The sequence below is a fragment of the Astatotilapia calliptera genome, chromosome 3 (genome assembly GCF_964374335.1).
Source record: "Astatotilapia calliptera chromosome 3, fAstCal68.1, whole genome shotgun sequence".
Lineage (NCBI taxonomy): Eukaryota > Metazoa > Chordata > Actinopteri > Cichliformes > Cichlidae > Astatotilapia > Astatotilapia calliptera.
This window is the reverse complement of record NC_137424.1, coordinates 25,327,497-25,333,640: the sequence shown is the minus strand read 5'-3', so window position 1 is coordinate 25,333,640 and position 6,144 is coordinate 25,327,497. Positions and strand designations below refer to the sequence as shown.

Sequence of the window (6,144 nt, the reverse complement as noted above, 5' to 3'; positions counted from 1 at the left end):
CAACAGATGGGATGGGTCCTTCAAAATCTCTCACATCTCTCCACAGCACCTGTATAGAAAGTCCTGAGGATCACTGGAGAGACCCTGAACTTCCTCAGTTGTCGTAGGTTGTACAGGCACTGCCTAGCCTTTTTGGTCTGGACCTGAATGTGGGCAGACCATGTCAGGTCTGAGGAGATGTTGACACCGAGATACTTGAAGGACTGCACGCTCTCCACTGGAGCTCCATTAATGATAATGGATATATATATATATATATATATATATATATATATATATATATATATATATATATATATATATATATATATATATATATCTACAGGCCTTTGGAGCCGAGGATCGCAAGTTTCATTCCCGCCTGGGATGTCTGTATCCAGTAAGGGTCCTGAGGCTAGACCCCCTATGCTAAGTGAGCCTACTGCAGACATGAGCGAGACAGATTTTTTTTTATAGATATATATAACATATCAGAGGGGCTTTTAATAAGATATATATATAAAAAAACCCTCTTTACATCTGCTAATGAAAGTGAAAATGAATGAAAATAAAATGCTAGAGAAAGGGCTGTGTGGAGAGCTGTTATAAATGCATGATCTGTTGATCTGTTAGAGTTTAAGTTGAGTTTAAACTACATACATCTTATGTAATACTCAATACAAATACACTATGAACACCTTCATCTTGTTGAATTTAATATGCTGTGTGTATTATATTCTGACAAGATGAAATGTAAATGTAACTGATTTTGTTCAATAATGAGTTTGAGTGGGTTTTATTTCTTTTATGTCATTTTTGATTTCGTTGTTAGTTATTATTTTGTTTTGTTTATGACTTTGAATAAATAAAGTTTGGAGGAAAAAACACCAGTGGTTGTTATCCTGCTGGGATTTGTGGTTCATTAAATACTTGGTGTTGATTTTTAAATTCACTTCTGGAACCTTATGAAGTGGAGTCAGCTTTGGATACCATGGGAACCATTGGTGCATCTCTCAGAGTTCAGTGAAGGCAAGCATTAAGCAGGACCAAAACAAATGTCCCTCACATGCCAAGGGTAAGAAAAAAACTGGTGGTCAGTGGTAGTTTTAGTAAATCAAAGGACATTCAGTGTTTTTTTTTCCTTTTAATTGTGTTATTTTCAATTGAATTCATGTTTCAGGTCCAGTTTATCTTTAAAACTAGGCACAAACACGAGACGAAATGTCTGTAAATTTGTAGTATCTAACTTGATTATCTTTCTTATTGCTACTTTAAAGTATTTAATCATATTTTCAAGCTAAATTTTAAAGGTACATATGTTGTTTTTCATTTATGTGCTTGGATGAGAAGTCTTAACATCATTGTTGTTTTTAAGGCAGTATTTGGATAATTTTTCTCTAAACTTATTATCTTTATGTTTGTCAGAGCTGATTCACTGAGTAACACCAGCAGCCAAATGCTCACAGTGGCAGAGGTAAGTCACTTTAACGTGACACATTAGATAAGGAAGAGACATGGCATTCCAAGTGTAACCCACCTAAAATTGCCTCATGAAAATTAACTGCTGATCCCGAGGAATGCCAGGTAGGTGGCACTATGAGATTATGTAGTGCTTGTGAATTTAAATAGCGAAGGAAAACGACGTTAAGGCTGTATCCCAATTCGGGGTCTGCAGCTTTAAAGTACGCAGCCTTAACGGTCCTCAAGGTCCGCGTACTCAAAGACCGTTAAGGCCGGAAGTGCGAGGCTTGGAAACGTTTCATACAGCTTTGTTTGACAGAAATGAAGGAGAACATATTTTGTACATTTGTTTCTACATGAGCTCTGTGTGATTTGATAAGAATCTGAGGCTGAGACCACAGGACTGTACAAACATGATTGTTGGGCTTCATTTCTGTACTGAACAGTCATTTTAAGATTAGCTAGTAAATAACAATTAGATAGTGTTGTTCATGAGACTAAAATCATCTCACTTTGGTAATGTAACTATAATATGGCCAATATTATAGTTATTATATTAATCATTATTAGTTATTACAGCAGTGAGTTTGAACTCTGTGTCAAATACTGAGCTTCAGTAAAGATTCAAGTTGCAGTTATTTATTTATATCACCTTAAATCTTCACTCAAAGACAAGTATCTGTTACAGTGTATATATAGATGTATCATACATAAGAGACAAATGTTGTTCTTTTAATGTGTTGGCATTACTAAATTTGGCTCAGTGCTTACATATATGTGTAAAAAGAAAATGTACGAGCTGTGATAACTGTTTCTGATAGAATGAAGAGTAGACTTTGCTGCTCTTAACTTTTTACTGTCCACTTTCTGCTGTGAACAAACACATTTCCTATGTGTGGGACTAATAAAGGTTTATCTTATCTTATCTTATGTGAAGGTGAAAGGTAAACTTCACAGTGACATAAAAATGTTCCCAAAGGGGCCAGGGGAACAGTTAATTTAGCATTTTTGGCATTACAGGTACAGCCAGGATATATTTTTACTTACCTTTCACTAAAATTGCAGTTTCCCTGCTGACTCCAATTATGGAATCAGATGGGGAAGCACAGAGTTTCCGTTGTTGAATAGTGGGTTTGTGTTTGCATTTGGTGACGTGTGAACAGGATTACTTTGCTTACTTGTAAATAGCCTGTTTAAGTTACATATAAATGGGTAAAAAACATGTATAATTAATATGCAAAATATTGTTGGGGTAATGAGCATGCTGACTGCATCAAAACATCTTCTGACTACAAACACGTTTTTCATCCCTCACCTGGCGGGAGGAGTTTATGAAAGAAGGACACAACAACTCTTCAGTAATTTCCCATTTCCACTTTTTCACAACACCTCAGTCTTTGTAAGGAGGAAGTCTATCAGATCAAATGGTTGTAGATTGTTGTTACTCTGTCCATCTCTTCTTTCTCTTTATATACAGACCGGGAAAATGCAAAGAAGACCTCACCATAAGAAGGGGGTAGATTCAACTGAAGAACAGCTGGATCTGCGCACAAAAGTTCACACCAAACGATACCTCTGTGAGCAGTGTGGGAAAATGTTCAAAACACTATTAAGTTTGAAGGTCCATCAGCGTCTGCACACTGGACAAAAACCCTATTCTTGTGATCAGTGTGGCCAGAGCTTTGCCCAGTTAGTTCATCTTCAGGTGCATCAGTTTGGGCACAGTGGAAAAAAACCATTCCTCTGTGAAGAGTGTGGAAAGACCTTCACTCACCGAAGTCCTTTGAAAAGACACCAATACACCCACACAGGAGAAAAACCATTCCCCTGTGATGAGTGTGGAAAAAGGTTCTCTCACTTAGGGAACTTGAAAATGCACCAGCGTATTCACACAGGAGAAAAACCATTCCCCTGTAATAACTGTGGAAAACGCTTCGTCCAAGCAATTCATTTACAGAAACACAAGTGCATGCCACAGGTGTAGGAAGCATCCTGCCCTACATCGGCACTTCCACAAATGTTTATTAACCCATTAAAATAATTTGCAAGCATATTAACATGTTGTCATTCTAATTTCATTTTCAAATGAAAGCCAATGACAGGGAGATGTTTTCTTTCTGTGCCAGCGATCTGTTTTAGCTGATCCCTGCAAATGTGCACTGAAGTTTTACAGAAAATAAAGTAAGCTGAAACCATTAAATAACTAACCAGCCTGTGCCAGCGATCTGTGTCAGCTGATCCCTGCAACCGTGCACTGAAGTTTTAGAGAAAATAAACTAAGTTGAAACCATTAAATAACTAACCAGCGTGTGTCAGGGATCTGTGTCAGCTGATCTTTGCGACCATGCACTGAAGTCTTAGATCAAATAAACTAAGCTGAAACCATTAAATAACTAACCAGCCTGTGCCAGGGATCTGTGTCAGCTGATCCCTGCAACCGTGCACTGAAGTTTTAGATAAACTAAGCTGAAACCATTAAATAACTAGCCAGCCTGTGCCAGCGATCTGTTTCATCTGATCCCTGCAACCGTGCACTGAAGTTTTAGATAAACTAAGCTGAAACCATTAAATAACTAACCAGCCTGTGCCAGCGATCTGTGTCAGCTGATCCCTGCAACCGTGCACTGAAGTTTTAGATAAAATAAACCAAACCGAAAGCATTAAATAACTAACCAGCCTGTGCCAGCGATCTGTGTCAGCTGATTCCTGCAACCGTGCACTGAAAAGTTTTAGATAAACTAAGTTGAAACCATTAAATAACTAACCAGCCTGTGCCAGCGATCTGTTTCAGCTGATTCCTGCAACCGTGCACTGAAGTTTTTTATGATAAACTAAGTTGAAACCATTTAAATAACTAACCAGCCTGTGACAGCGATCTGTGTCAGCTGATCCCTGCAACCGTGCACTTACGTCTTAGATCAAATAAACTAAGCTGAAACCATTAAATAACTAACCAGCCTGTGCCAGCGATCTGTGTCAGCTGATCCCTGCGAACGTGCACTGAAGTTTTAGATAAAATAAACTAAGTTGAAACCATTAAATAACTAACCAGCCTGTGCTAGCGATCTGTGTCAGCTGATCCCTGCAACCGTGCACTGAAGTCTTAGATCAAATAAACTAAGCTGAAACCATTTAAATAACTAACCAGCCTGTGACAGCGATCTGTGTCAGCTGATCCCTGCAACCGTGCACTTACGTCTTAGATCAAATAAACTAAGCTGAAACCATTAAATAACTAACCAGCCTGTGCTAGCGATCTGTGTCAGCTGATCCCTGCAACCGTGCACTGAAGTCTTAGATCAAATAAACTAAGCTGAAACCATTTAAATAACTAACCAGCCTGTGACAGCGATCTGTGTCAGCTGATCCCTGCAACCGTGCACTTACGTCTTAGATCAAATAAACTAAGCTGAAACCATTAAATAACTAACCAGCCTGTGCCAGCGATCTGGGTCAGCTGATCCCTGCGAACGTGGACTGAAGTCTTAGATCAAATAAACAAAGCTGAAACCATTAAATAACTAACCAGCAATCTGTGTCAGCTGATCCCTGCGACCGTGCACTGAAGTTTTAGATAAAATAAACTAAGCTGAAACCATTAAATAACTAACCAGCGATCTGTGTCAGCGGATCCCTGCGACCGTGCACTGAAGTTTAAGATAAAATAAACGAAGTTGAAACCATTAAATAACTAACCAGCGATCTGTGTCAGCGGATCCCTGCAACCGTGCACTGAAGTTTTTTATGATAAACTAAGTTGAAACCATTTAAATAACTAACCAGCCTGTGACAGCGATCTGTGTCAGCTGATCCCTGCAACCGTGCACTGAAGTCTTAGATCAAATAAACTAAGCTGAAACCACTAAACAACTAACCAGCCTGTGCCAGCGATCTGTTTCAGCTGATCTTTGCGAACGTGCACTGAAGTCTTAGATCAAATAAACTAAGCTGAAACCACTAAACAACTAACCAGCCTGTGCCAGCGATCTGTTTCAGCTGATCTTTGCGAACGTGCACTGAAGTCTTAGATCAAATAAACTAAGCTGAAACCACTAAACAACTAACCAGCCTGTGCCAGCGATCTGTGTCAGCTGATCCCTGCAACCGTGCACTGAAGTTTTAGATAAAATAAACTAAGTTGAAACCATTAAATAACTAACCAGCGATCTGTGTCAGCTGATCACTGCGACCGTGCACTGAAGTTTTAGATAAAATAAACTAAGCTGAAACCATTAAATAACTAACCAGCGATCTGTGTCAGCGGATCCCTGCGACCGTGCACTGAAGTTTAAGATAAAATAAACTAAGTTGAAACCATTAAATAACTAACCAGCCTGTGCAAGGGATCTGTGCCAGCGATCTGTTTCAGCTGATCTTTGCGAACATGCACTGAAGTCTTAGATCAAATAAACTAACCTGAAACCATTAAATAACCAACCAGCCTGTGCGAGCGATCTGTGTCAGCTGATCCCTGCAACCGTGCACTGAAGTTTTAGATCAAATAAACTAAGCTGAAACCACTAAACAACTAACCAGCCTGTGCCAGGAATCTTTGTCAACTGATCCCTGCAACCGTGCACTGAATTTTTAGAGAAAATAAACTAAGTTGAAACCATTAAATAACTAACCAGCGTGTGTCAGGGATCTGTGTTAGCTGATCCCTGCAACTGTGCACTGAAGTTTTACAGAAAATAAAGTAAGCTG

The 6,144-nt window shown here is 39.0% G+C and overlaps 1 long non-coding RNA gene across 1 annotated transcript; it reads left to right on the top strand.

Annotated features, from left to right (window-relative positions):
- Positions 1–533: 533 nt before the first annotated feature.
- On the top strand, positions 534–3,497 carry LOC145426206 (uncharacterized). The gene is made up of 3 exons (XR_013906926.1): positions 534–1,054; positions 1,405–1,453; positions 2,918–3,497. It is a non-coding gene; the product is annotated as an uncharacterized LOC145426206 (long non-coding RNA).
- Positions 3,498–6,144: the final 2,647 nt, after the last annotated feature.